This window comes from Typopeltis vanoorti, chromosome 16, assembly GCF_054136105.1.
Source record: "Typopeltis vanoorti isolate ZY-2024b chromosome 16, IOZ_Tvanoo_1.0, whole genome shotgun sequence".
Taxonomy (NCBI): Eukaryota; Metazoa; Arthropoda; class Arachnida; order Uropygi; family Thelyphonidae; genus Typopeltis; species Typopeltis vanoorti.
The window spans coordinates 104,802,375-104,817,358 of record NC_143564.1 but is presented as its reverse complement, the minus strand read 5'-3'; the positions used below and the strand labels follow the sequence as shown (position 1 = coordinate 104,817,358).

The 14,984-nt window shown below is 33.4% G+C and overlaps 1 protein-coding gene across 3 annotated transcripts in view; it reads right to left on the bottom strand.

Moving 5' to 3' along the window:
* Positions 1 to 14,984, bottom strand: part of ClpX (Caseinolytic protease chaperone subunit) — a 201,486-nt gene that overhangs the window by 132,137 nt on the left and 54,365 nt on the right. The window lies entirely within an intron of this gene.

Sequence of the window (14,984 nt, the reverse complement as noted above, 5' to 3'; positions counted from 1 at the left end):
ATAATTTGGAGAGGCACAGAAACAACCTTATTTGAATTCCTCACAAAAATAAATTCCTTCCACCAAAAAAATAAAATTCACATTAGAGCTTGAAAAGAATAACCAATTGCCTTTTCTAGATATACCAATCAAGAAACAAGAGAATGGACAAATCCAGCTCACAATCTATCGAAAACCAACAAATACCAGACGTTACCTGCACTTCAAATCGACTCACCATATTGTACAGAAATTCAGCATAATACATATGCTTAAGAATAGAGTGACCAACATTATCTCAGAAGAAAAAGATCTCCTTGATGAACTCACTCTCATATCTCAGACCCTAGTAAACAACGGTTACAAGAAATATAATCAAAAAGATTCTTCATAAACACCCTCCACAGCAGCAACCTCCTGTCATGCAATATACATCGTCACCCCTTATGCAGGCTCAGTGTCAACAAAAATTGCCAAACTCCTTGAGTCTTTCAATGTCAGAGCTGCTCTCAAACCTGTCAAGACAATATGCCATATTTTAAGATCACCAAAGGACATTAATGCCTTCTTCGAATATATCGGTGTATAAAACATTCCATGTTCCTGTGGATTAAATTACATAGAAAAAAATAACATGCAGGGGATGTGAACAACAACAGAACAAATACTTCGAGATTAGCCCATCACTTTTCGATCTCTAACCATACCATCGATTGGGATAAAAGCTCCATGCCCTATATAGAAGAGGATTTTCAATGTAGACACTTCAAAGAAGGCCACGATTGTACTCCGTTCTGGAGAATATCTAAATAGAAATCAAGGAATGATTCTGAAAGACATCTGGAAAAGCCTAATAAGTTCGCTCAGCTTATCAGAATTTCATTTTGCTATAAACTATACAACGCACTCAATAGGCAATGACTGATATGCCACATTCCATGCTTATGATGTTACGCGTCGGTTTAATTTATTTGACTGTTACTCCATTCTTCTTTTTTACTAGCAAATGTTAGTTCCTTGTACTGTTACACATGTCCCGAAGAAGCCAGACAAAACAGCTAGTGAAAATTGTAGACAATTCTTGTATATTCGTATTGAAGAATTTAGGGACACAAAACACACGTGCTGAAATGATTATTTTACTAATTATTAATAAAATAACAATTGATGTTTCGACCCATGCTCAAGGTCATCATCAGAAGGGTACATGTGTATAGGAACCAAGCTATATGCTGTTGCACTCTATAAAGGTAAATTAAATCTACGTTGTTAACTAATCTTTTTCTTAGCCTGACCTCTAGTGATAAAAAAAAAATTTAAAAATAAAATAAAATAAACGAAAACTACAATAAACTCTTATAAAGTCCTCATGTATTAAGATTCTTCTGGAATTGTAACACCTTCACTAAGTCTTCTTGTATCGAGATTTTTCTTTGTGGTTGCTATGAAGGTTGCAGATGGGTCCTCCACATTCTTGGAATGATTAGACCATCATTTTTATTCAAATTTGGATTATGTTTGAGCATTTCACATGCTTCTTTGAATTTCCTCTTGAACCAGGTTTTGGTGCGGCATAGGAACTTGGTACCTTTCCAATCAATTCTGTGGTATGTTTGAAGTGTGTGGTCAGAAAGGCGTTTTTCCAAAATGGAGGTATTTAATATGTCGTTTGTGTTCATACTTCCTGATTGGGATGGTTTGCCCTGTTTCCCCTATGTATGGTATGTGACATGTGCAATGTATTTTGTAAACCCCTGGGTGGGCTAGGTGTGGCAGAGGATCCTTGGCTGAACTGAGTAGGTGTCTTAATTTTGTCGGAGGTTTAAAGGTGGTTTTGATGTTGTATTTGTGTAGTGTTCTGTCTATTTTTTCGGAAATGCCTCTAACATATGGTAAGGCAATAGCATTCTTGAAATCTTTTTTGTTTTTAGTGGTATCTCTGTAGAGGATCTTGTGAATGGTTTTTTCACTGTATCCATTTTTTATAAAGGTATGGTTGATGATCTCGTATTCCTGGTTAAGAGCTTGTTCATTTGAACAGATAGTTTGAGCTCTGTGTTTAAGGATGCTTATGACCCCTAGTTTTTATGTTGGGTGGTGATAAGAAGTTTTGTGTTATGTACTGACCTGTGTGTGTAGGTTTGCGGTAGACTGAGAAGGAGAGGCAGCCTGAGGGAAGACGTAGCTTGGTTCCTATACACATGTATCCTTCTGATGATGATCTCGATACAGGGATCGAAACGTCAATTGTTATGTTATTAATAATCAGTAAAATAATCATTTCCACATGTGCATTTTGTGTCCTTAAATTCTTCAATATGAATGCTGATCACCATGTAATCTTAAAAGAAAGAATTCTTGTATATATTTTAAAAATCTCCAAAATAAAAAGTTTAAAAATCTCCAAAAATAAAAAGTTCAAGTTCAATAAGCTATTTATTAGCTATGAATTATAGAATAATATACATAACAACTTAAATACAGAACCTTAATGAAAATTAATAAAACAGAATAACACGTAGTTTCAAAGGGAGAAACTTCAAAAACCATTTAAAGCATCTCACATCCAACTTTAATTAAAATATTAAATTGAAACAATTAAATACCAAAAATATAATAATGTAACTAAATCAGCTGCATCCTATCTGTCGCTTAAGTAAAACAGGATCCAGTTTTCTCTAGCTTCTGCTACGGACAGATGCTAAATGGCCTTAAATCATACCACAGTATCCACACTATTATAATCTCTGTTATAAAGTATTCCCTGAATACTTTACATAGAATTGACTGGAAAAGAATGTTGTTTATATCACACCAAAACACAGTATAAACATAAATTTAAGGAGGCCTGTGAAATTCTTATCAAACACCCTAATCTTAACAATAATGATGGTCTAAAAATCCCAAGAATATAGACGGCACATATTCTACCTGCATAACCATTCTCCCTAAGAGTTAATTATCAATAGGACTGACTGTAGGTATTCCAGCATCTTAAATCTAATATAACAATTCTCATGTTAAATCAGGACATCACTTTTGCTATAATAAAACTATGTGGAAAAATTTCTCTGATGTTGTCATAAACAGAATATAGATTTGATGTAGCTATTTTATTTTATTTCGTTTATTTCATTTTTTCACTAGAGGACAGGCCAGTAGAATAACCGTTGATCAAATCATTGTCTCTTTAGCATACTATGTGAAATGTAATATAGCTTGTCTCTGCTAATATGAAGGTCAAAATGTCAAGAAATTAAAATAATTATTTCTAACACGGATGTAGTCGCCATAATTTGAAATGAATGTCAAATATATTACATACTTGTGTTCTGGAATCCTGAGAGAAGCAGATATTTCCATCTGGAATTTAAAAATTTATTCAATATGAAAAATCAAGCATTTCTAATTTTCAAAATGCTGTGGACACTGCAGCCAGTAAAAAATACCAGAATCTTACAAAACATTTCAAAGAAAAGGACACTATAAGTTCTAAAGGGATTCTGAAAAGCATTAGTTAAGGCTGCAGAAAAACCCACACCTAAATGAACAAAAGTGACACAGAACTTATCTTTTCAAGATGATCGCTATCAACCACTACAACTTTCGATATATGCATATTGAACCTCAGTGTTTTTTTTTTTTTCAGCCAATACCAGGAAAATATTTATCTATCTTGATTTTTTAGGTCCTGATCAGACTCAGCAAGTCAGACTTTTTAATAAATATATTTTTTTTTTACATCAGTTTCACTGCATGAAAATGAAGAAACCCAGGCTTTGTAATTTTCTCAAAAAAAAAGAAATTATCAATAAATCCTAAATTGACTTAAATTTAATGAAACTAATCACAATGGACAGAAAAAAACTACTGAACAAAACAAAACAAAACAAAACAAAAAATTAATGATGATATGTAGCAATTATTGGCTAACAGTGTCTTTGGAACACAATTAAAGAGCTAATATGGTCATCTTCAAAAGAATATCCCAAAACTTAGAGATCAGCACCAAAATCATTTTTAGATGCATTTCACAAAATGCTCTCTCACTTATTGGATTTCCTTTGTTATATGTGCACAAGTTATTCCTAGTTTTTTTTTTTTTTTTTTAAATTGAAATTCAGTATCATTCATCCATACCAAAATCTGTTAACATGTTCAAGTCAGGGAGATTATAGCTTGCTCACCGCGAACCCAACCGTCAAAGCAAATGAATTTGCCAGCATATTTGTTCCTACTTGTCATCAGACCTTTCGTAATGGTTTCTTTGAATGTAACTAATCCCACATTGAGGAGAGGGAGATAGGTGAAAGGAGATAGGTCTGAAAAGAACATTCATGAAAATGAATGTTCTTTTCAGAATATATTAAAAAACAATAATTAAAGAGAATGATATATTTGATTATCGGTTACTATCCTTGATTTACTAAAAGATGTAAAGAATTACAAATATAAGGAAGAGAAAGAATAGGTATGAATAAATATATGTTCAGTACTGTTAAATGTATGAATAATTTACATCTGTGATATTATGTGCACTTGTGTTATAAGTATCTGAAGGTCAAGTGAAGAATACATGATCCTATAAATCTATACTTTCATATTTGCATTTATGATGGACATAATTTAAAAAAAAAAAAAAAAATGAATAGATGGAGAGGGATTTGTTTGCAAAATATAAATCATTAACAGCCACTATACTGCTAATGCAAGAAAAAGATAGTTTTATTGTATCACTAATTAAGGTACAGAGATATTTGCAGTCTGCGTAATATATTTGTCAACAAATATATTGCAACTGGGATAAAAATGGCACTACCTAATGAAACATGTCTCCTCCCAGAGAAACTATGCTGTGTAGCCTCAAGCAAAACTGTTTCTTGTACCACCAAACACGGCATCTAACTAAAAACAATTGTCCCAATTTTCAATTACACGAAATAAGTGTGTGTTTGATTGCATTTGAAATGTTCGATGTTCATTAAAGCAGATCACAAATGCCAATTTCAAACTAAATTTTACCAAAGAGATGCAACAAATATGCCACATAAACTTTGTGTCAGTGAGGTCACCCACCAGCCTGACATACAAGCAGCACACAAGAAAACGGCAATAAAATTCTACCAAAAGTATTGCAACTAACACGTCATGAAAACTTTGAGCCAGATCAGCCTACCCACATGACAGGGAAGCAGCATACAAAAAGGTAATAAGAAGTCCTATCGGGAAGATAAACAAGTGACTTGATCTTCCCAACTTGAACGTGTTGAGCCACCTCAATTTCATCAAACTCTTCAAGGGAACTAATAAAATCAATCAAAATTAGAAGGGATAGGTGGTTTGGACATATACTTCGACATGATGGACTTGTGAAAAGAATAACTGAAAGCAAAAGAGAGAGGAAAAGAAGAAGAGGCAGACCAAGGAAAAGCTTTCTTGACCAAGTCAAAGACAGCACGGGTTTGAGGAATTACCAGGAGGTTAAGAAGAAAGCCAATGACAGAGCGGAATGGAGGAAATTGCTGCTGAGCTACCAGTCCCAAGACTGATGCAACTGATGATGATGACTTCAAGGGACAAAATGGGTTAAGATTGTATAGTGAAACAATTCTCCTATGACCAGATGAAATTAAATAAAATTTGTGACATAATTAGAATATGTCCACATGGTCTCATTTTGCTTTCAAATGTTAAAATCGAACATTAATAAATTCTGCACAGGATAATTTTGTTTTGCCTGATTTTGTCAAACCATTTCAATTTTGATTTCAACTAGTCCATTTATAATGGCAAAATTAGGCAAAACAAATTATATATCTATAATAAATAAGCAAAAAATGGATTGAAGTTAACGATGAATTTTATTATAGCAAATATCATCATAACAAACTCACTCACTGTAACAAACTCCACAATAGTCTTGACCAAAGTCCCATGGGCACTGGTTTGTAGAGAAAATTCAGTATAGCAAACTATCTGCTATAAACTATTCCTAATCCCTATGAGTTTCTATAGTAAGGATCACCTATACACACATCATATTTTTTGTTGTTTTTTTAAATTACCACCATCCATAGTCCTCTCTGAAAATAAATTTCACAGTGATAGTTTTGCAAAAATGGTAGAAATATCACAACTGAAAATTCAACATGGAACAATATCAAACTGGAGGGTATATAAACAATTTATGTGGGTGTAATTGATGTGTATTTGGTCATGTGCTTTAACCAATTTTTAGTTTTAGGTTCAAGACTCATTTATGAATGAGTCTTTATTTTTATTTTTCTCTATAACTAAACAATTTTCATTAACAAAATGAATCTGAATGATAATAATAATTCCTCCCTCATTGGAATGAAATTTAATAAAGTTTGGTATTTAAGATTTCTATTAAAATTTCTTGAATCATTTCGATTTTTGGTTGCAAATGGACCATTTTAATGGAAAAATTATAGAGATAACAAAATTGTGAATAGAGATATACTTTAGAGAGCAAAAAACAGCTCTACATTCAAATGTTAATAGTAATGATGTCACTGCTATTATGCAATACAATAGTCTGTGATAACCGACCATCTTTTTTTTTATTTTTTTATGCAATACATCAATTTGTAATTCTTGACTTTTTTTTTTTTTTTTTTGAATGCAAATCTAACCCATGACAGATTATACGCCTATCATACATTAGTATTACAGGTTGAATAATAGATAATTTGGAAACCCTGCTCTAGAGACAAAAACATGGAACTTTTCAAGTCGCTTCTGACCTCTAATAAGCAGAATTATAACATGTAGTACGTAAGGATGATTCTCACTGACTTCTTTAATTATGGAATTTACTTCTTATGATTTAGTTATTCCTAGCAATATTTTGCTTTTCTTCTACTTTAATCAGTAAGCATGTTGCAAGAAATGAATTATTCAATGTTATGAAATATACATACACTCCTCGCCATACATACGTATACTGCTCTGCAACTCCTTGCACAAGTCAAAGTTTACATAACTTGGATTCCCCCTCCCCATCTTACCCTGATCTTTCATAATACTTTGTCATGTCAAACACATATGCAAAAAATAAACGTAATGCAATGCAGAAATATTATATAGTAAAAAAAAAAGAAGATAAACATCCTATATTAAATACATAAAATATACCTTTTACATCACATCCAGTTGGACAATATTTAAACGCTGAACACATTAAATATATTTTGCAATTTGACCCCACTTTAGTGCTAACAAACACAATATATTAAGGAAATTGTCTCTGCACATTATCTTTTAACTGATGGTTTTTGGAGATGTGAACAAGTAGTGGTTTCAACTTGCATTTTCTAGATACATTCCCACCAAACAAAACTTTTACCTTTTTAGTTTTTCAATGCTATGTGTCCTGTCATAGTTTTTTCATGCTGGTTGTTCCTTTAACATGTTCTATACACAAGGTATTTCTGCTCATCTACCTAATCTATATAAAGTAATTTTACAAACAAAAAAACTTGGAAGACCCTAGAAATGGATCTGTCAAAATTTCTTGCTACCCACAAAGAAAGGGAGGCAATTTGATTAATATTTCTGTATCTACAGAAATAATAAATGAATCATCTTCCATGCTTTGTGGGTAGCAATTTGATATAGTCATTTCCAAGATCTTCCAAGTTTTATAACTATAATTCCATCTTTAGAGAATTGGTACTGTTATGACTATGAATTAGCTTCTTGATTATTAATGGGATTACCAATAGTAACATGTGCTATCCTGTGAAATCAAAGCAATGCGGAAAAGAAAAGAATTGGTTAGTTTCAGGATATATAAGTAATCAACAATGAAATTATATATTCAGGTGGTACATACACTTAAATTACTAAATGTGCAGCAAATTATATTTCAACCTATGTAACCACAGGATTTATATTCATGCATTTCTTTGAGGAAGAAAAGAAAATGCAATAATTATAGTTATAGATAAATGTATGAGGGTGGTGTGAAAAAGTTCTCAGCGTCGACCATAGATGGCAACACTATTGGCAAGATTTTTTTTTCTACATTGGTACATCTGTCATAAAGCATCCATGTGAAATTGTAAGTCATTCTATCAAATAGTTTGTTTTATACAGCTGTCTGAAGCAAAATTGTTGTCTGTATCCCTTGAAATGGATAAAATTCAGTATCATGCGGTTATAAAATTACTTCTTTGTAAGTCATTCGAAGTTCTTAAAAGTTTATGTGCACTCTTCTCCTTTGTTTTAGACAATTAAGAAATGGGCTGCCGAGTTCAAACATGGCCATACCAGCCTTGAAGATGATCCATATGAAGGACATCCAAAAAGTGTAACACCACCAGAAATCATGAATCGAGTGCATGCTATGGTATTGGATGACCGGCGAGTCAAAGTGCATGAAATTGCTGAGACTATAGGCATTTCAAAAGAACATGTAGGATATATTTTGCAAGTGAAAAAGCTTTGCGCAACTCACTTGCTCACAGCAGATCAAAAACGCACTTGCATGAAAATCTCTGAACAGTGCTTGGAGCATTTTAACAAAAATAAACTGATTTTGTGCATCAATTTATTACTATGGATGAGGCATGGATTCACCATTACACACCAGAATCCAAACAGCAGTCAACAGTGGACAGAAGCCGGTTGTTCAGCACCAAAAAAAAAAAAAAAAAAAAAAGAGAAAGTCAGTTCCATCAGTAGAAAAGGTCGTGGCATTACTGTTTTGGGATGCTAAAGGCATTTTGTTTATTAATTATCTTTAAAAGGATAAAATAATAACCAGGGAATATTATTCCAATCTTTTAACCAGACTAGACGAAAAAAATTCATGAGAAAAAATCCGGTTTGCAGAAGAAAAAATCATCTTTCATCTGGAGAATGCATCTGCCCACAAAGGTGTTTTGGCAATGGGAAAATTAAGGGATCTGCACGTTGTAACATCCACCCTATTCCCCAGATTTGGCTCCCTCTGACTTCTATCTCTTCCCAAAACTAAAACTCATCCTCGTTGGTCAGCGTTTTTCTTTGAATCAAGAGGTGATTGCAGCTGTAGAGGGGTATTTTGCAGATCTTACTGAGAATCACTAAAGGGATGGGATAATGGCATTTGAGCATCGCTAGAATATATGTATTAGTCTTAAGGGAGATTATGTTGAAAAATAAAAATAATTTTAAAATGATAAATTCATTTTTTCATTGTTAGGCAGAGAACTTTTCACACCACCTTCATATTATATGTAATCCATAATGTCTAGCTATGCAAGCGTACATTCATGACTGGCTTGATTTGGGAAGGTAAAAAAAAAAAGCAAACTGTGAGAAATTTGTTGCAAAAACTAATTATATTGTTTGTATATATTTTTAACTTAGTAAATGACTATAGCGAGGGACAATTCACTGAATTATATGGTATGATCACGATATATCTGAGTGTGGCATGATTTATATATGTTAATTGAGTCTTAGGAAGAAAATCAAGAAAATGATGGAATAACATTCCCTCCCATCCATCATTGCATAGCAATACAAAAGCATAAATTTTAATGTAGCACTACATACAGTACAATGTCCTAATACTATTTCAAAATAATAAATAAGGAAAATTTATTCTAAAAATTAGATTATTAAGATAAAAGACTACTTTTAGAGTTTTTTTTTTATTTTTTTAAATCACAATGCAAAAAATGTAATAAGAAATCATGAAGCTTTATGCAAAATCCGCATTCTGACACATATTGATATACCAATGACTATTTGATATAGAAATATATATGAAACATTCTGTTTTATTGTGAAACAAAGAATATAAAAACAAAGAAATTATATCACTTGATAAAAAAAAACAGTGACTATGACATGCATACATTTTTTCACACAAATGTTTAATTGTAATTTTGGTAACTGCAGGGGATATAAGAACAGAAACTCTAGTCCTAAAATGCAACAATTGCATTTACTGCTATTAAGTATATTCACCCACGTCCTTTCTTAAAGCAACAATTACATAAAACCTTCAGTTGCAGAAAATATAAATGGTCACAGCAGTTTAAAATAGTATATACACAGTGCTATTAAACTTGCTACTCATTACTGGGAGTATTGAGTAGCAAGTGACTAAATGACTGCTTTTGTTTTCTTTTGTTGTTCTTGTACAATATACGATGATGATGTATCTTAAAATCAAAATACTGCTATCAATGGATGCAAGAATATGTTTCTGCAAAAACTAATCCATTTATGTAATCATAATATCTTTAAAATGCAAAGTTTTTTTGTTTTTTTTATGACTTGAACAAGATAACATTACTTTTGAGATTTGCTATACCATAAGACAATTCACAAACAGAAGTTTTATACAAAAAAATCTACTGAAAACACTGATTGTAGTATTCCATAAATATTGACGAATTTCTAAAAATGTATCTTAATGTGCAATGTGACAAAGCCCAATGTGAATAGATATCATAGAAAGAAAACCAAAAATAGTGCAAAAAAAGCAACTTTCAATATGAAAGGCTTAAAAAGCTGTATAACTGAGAGGAGACCCCCACATAGCCTTTAAAGGAATGTGGAGAACCGACCAGGGCTTCTGACCTAATGTCCAATCCTCACCTTCTCATGGTGCACCCTGTTGGGTATCTACCCGGATACTGAACGAATGAGGATGGGCTGGCAATTTGGGAATTAGTCAACCAAATTGTATTTCTATTGGTTAAACCAAAATACAAAATGATGGTACAACATGACAAAATTTCATGTCGGCTGAGGCGTCACCTGGTTAAACAAGGCCCCCGTTGTTTTCGCCAGAGAACCAGGGCGAACAGCGAAAAGTCAGCTACTGGAAAAAATCTGAAAACAAACCCAAACTCAACGTCACCAGAGTTAAAGATCGGTACTATCAACAAAAGAAGCTTGAATGGCAAAGAAATGGAGCTAGCTGAGGAATTAGATAAGTACCAGATCGACATAATAGGGGTGACTGAAACAAAAAAGACTAAAACTGGCGAGATCTTTCTGAGCAATAAATACAAAATGTTATATTCAGGAAATGACAATTAAGGAAAATAAGGAGTAGCCACAGTATTCAACACAAAATACAAGGCTAATCTTCTTGAATGGCAGTCGGTCTCAAGTAGAGTAATGTGGGCAATTATGAGAATGGGGACTGGACAATGAGACTTATTTGTGCCTATGGTCCCACAGAAGGTTCTACTAACGTAGAAGTGGAGGAATTTTTTGAGGCTTTAGAAAAAGCAACTGACACAATGAAAAAGGAAAAGTTGGTCCTTGTTGGGGATCTAAATAGCAGAGTAGGAAGTGATTGTCAGACATACAAAAATGTTTTGGGAAAATTTGGAGAAAAGAGCAAAGCTAATAATAATGGCAAATACCTGTTGGATTTCTGCTCAGGACATGGACTGGTTATTACTAACACCATGTTCCAACATAAAAATGTGCACAAATTCACATGGAGAGAAGAGGCAAGGAATAAGAAAAGTCTCATCGACTATGTTATTGTTGATAGTGATGTTTTCCCCATGGTGCAGGACACCAGAGTGTACAGAGGATTTGAAATTGGAAGTGATCACTATTTAGTCTTGAGCAGGATAAAATTGAATTTCATATTGAAAAGAATGACATATAAGAAAGTTTTAAAGCGAATAAAAGTTGAGCAGCTCTCAGATGTGAACTGTAGATTAAAATACATAAAGATTATTGAAGAAAAAATGAAAGAGTTTGAGAACAGGAACCAAACCTTGGAGATTCAGTGGCAAGCCTTGAAGAAAACCCTGATTGATTCAGCTAGAGAGGCATGTGGTGAAGTTGTCTGCAAGGATAGAAAAATTAGAACGCCATGGTTGACACAGGAAGTTAAAGAGGCAGTGAAGGAAAAGAAGAAAGCATATCAAGAGTTCCTGGCAAATAAGTAAGCTTGTGCTCTTAGAGAATACAGAGACAAATGTAAGAAAGCTAAACACTGTGTAAAACTAGCTAAACAAAAGTCATGGGAGGACTTTGGTAAGAACATAGAAAATAAATATCAAGAAGGTGGCAAAATATTCTGGAGGTTGTTGAAGAAGCTTAAGAATGGAGGAAAGAGTGCTATAAAAGGAATTAGAGATGATAAAGGTGACATGAAAACGGGAGAAAAAGATATCCTTGAAGTATGGAGTAATTACTTTGAAAAACTGCTAAATGAAACAAGCAGTGATGACAGCACAGTGGTAAAAAACACTGACCAGGCATGCAGTTAGGAATACATATCCATACTTGAAGTATAAAAAGCCATCAAAGGCTTGAAATGTGGAAAGGCAGCAGGAGTAGATGATATTCGACCAGAAATGCTGAAGTATGGTGGTATAAAAGTCTTACAGTGGCTGCACTGCATAGTTCAGAAAGCCTGGACAGAGGGACAAATTCCCGATGATTGGAGTAGAGCTCTCATAGAATACCAATATATAAAAAGGGAAATAAAACAATGTGAGAATTACAGAGGTATTTCCCTGCTGAGTGTTCCTGGCAAGATCTATGCAAGTATACTTGAAAAACGGTTGAGAAGAATTGTGGAAGAAAAACTTGGTGAAGAACAAGCTGGATTCAGGCCAAATAGAGGCTGTCAGGTTAAGATCTTCACTTTACGACAAATAGTGGAGAAATCAATATAACAAAGATCTGTATTTAAGTTTTGTCGATCTGGAAAAGGCATATAACAAGGTGCCAAGAGAGAAGCTATTCAATACGCTACAGTTATATTGTGTCAATGGGGCATTATATCAAGCAATACTTAGTCTTTATTTGAGTTGTAGATCAGCAGTCAGTTAGAATTGAAGGAAGTACAGGAAGATGGTTTAATGTTAAATCTGGTGTGAGACAAGGATGTACATTATCCCCTCTGTTATTCATTATCGATATGGATCACATTATGAAGGAAAGTGGTATTAAACATGATATCAAAATTGGAGATGTTAATGTCAGCTCTTTGCTTTATGCAGACAATGTTATACTTCTAAATAAATCCGCTATAAATCTGCAAGATTCTCTGACAAAAATTGAATAACTGTTGTAATAGATATGGTATGAAGGTCAGCAATAAAAAGACAAAGACAATGAAAATAGGTAGAATCATTGAAAATGTCAACTGTGTTGTGAATGGAGAACCTGTGGAACAAGCAAAACATTTCAGCTACTTAGGCATGATTTTTAGTGAAGATGTTAAATTAAATATGGAAATAGACAACAGAATCAACAAAGCTGGTATGGTAGGAAGTCAATTGAATAAATTCATATGGAATAAGAGAAAAATTAGTCGGAACACTAAATTAGCTGTATACAAGACAGTGTTCAAACCAGTTTTAACTTATGGATCTGAGAGCTGGGTCAGAAGTAAAACACTTGACCAAAGACTAGAGCCTGCAGATATGAGAGTCCTGAGAAAGTTTAGAGGCGTGAGCAGATGGCATCAATGGCAATATCATATTAAACACGACACTATTAGGAAAGAACTTGACATTGTCAGCATCCAGGAATGCGTTAACAGATCAAATCTCAGGTGGTATGGTCACTTAAACAGAATGAGCAAGGAAAGATTAGCAAAACAAGTGTTCTCTGCCAAGTTGGCAGGAAAATGACCCAGAGGAAGACCAAGATATAGGTTGATTGATACGGTACAAAGTGCCTTAGACGATAGAAAAATAATATCTGGTAATGTTGGAGTCTTGACAAGTAACAAACTGATTTGGAGGAAAATTGTAGATAGGAAGTTAGTAATGATGTAAATTTTTCATGTGGTACTATCATATCCTGTACACTCCTTGAGGGTACATGGCAGGAATTTAATGATGATGATGAAAAATAATCTAGCGAAACCCTTATGAACATGCTAACCTTAATAAAATTTACTGTCTGTCTTGATTTCTAAATATGGAATCTGTCCCTTGGAATTATTAAAATTAAAAATAAAAGGCTTCCTTCAACAGAAGTGACTTGTGTAGGCTTCTGTGGATTGAGGACATATTAGAAAAAACATTCTGCTAGTATTATTCCGCATGAAAGAAACATATGGGATAGAATAATTTTTATTGATCACTCTACAAGTTTTGTGAAATTTCTTGTATTTCACACCATCAGAAGAAATATATGAATAAACTAAAAATGCAGTTTATAACAGGCTAATTCATATAATTCACAAATATTTACAAATCACAAATAACAATGGAAAATGCACATTTACTATGATGCTGTTTGCTGGTTAGTGATCCGCTGCAAACAACTGTGACTGCATGTGTATGTGTGTGTGTGTGTGTGTGCTGGTTGTTTGAATTAGAGAAGAGACTTAATATAGAATCATTCTCTTGTTTTAAACTGCACTATTGATGATGCTTGATCATTTCAGCTGACTCCTTGAATGTGTAATCTAAAAAAAAAAAAGAAAAAAAATTGTAATCTATGTGGAGCATTTTGGTTTGTTGTGATAATACTTGATGCTTGGTTTGAGTTGTATGTGCCGCCAGTCCAGATTTGTGTTTCCTTTTGTTCTCTACATCCCTGATTTGGATTGATGTGTTTTACCTGACCTGCCTGCCCTATGTAGCGCAAACCACAAGCACAGTTGATTTTCAGGTTTCTTGAGATTAGAGGGAGGTTTTGAAGGTTTCAGGAGATTACAGATCTTGTTCAGAGGGTAGAAACCTACACCTTTATATTTTGTTGATGTAGTATCATTGATATTCTGTCTCTGACTAATTGTATATAAAGTAGAATCACTGTTCCTCTGAACTCTCGTTTTTCATGTTCATTGGACTGTCTAGGAGGAATTTCTCCTGATGATGTGAAACACAAGAATTTTCACAAAACTGGTAGAGTGATCGCTAAAAAGTATTCTATCTCATCTGTTTCTTTCATGTGAAATAATATCAGCAAAAACATTTCTAAGAAGCTACTGTAATTCTGGCAACTATTCACACTTATTTCTTTCTGTAACCATTTGATCAGACTTA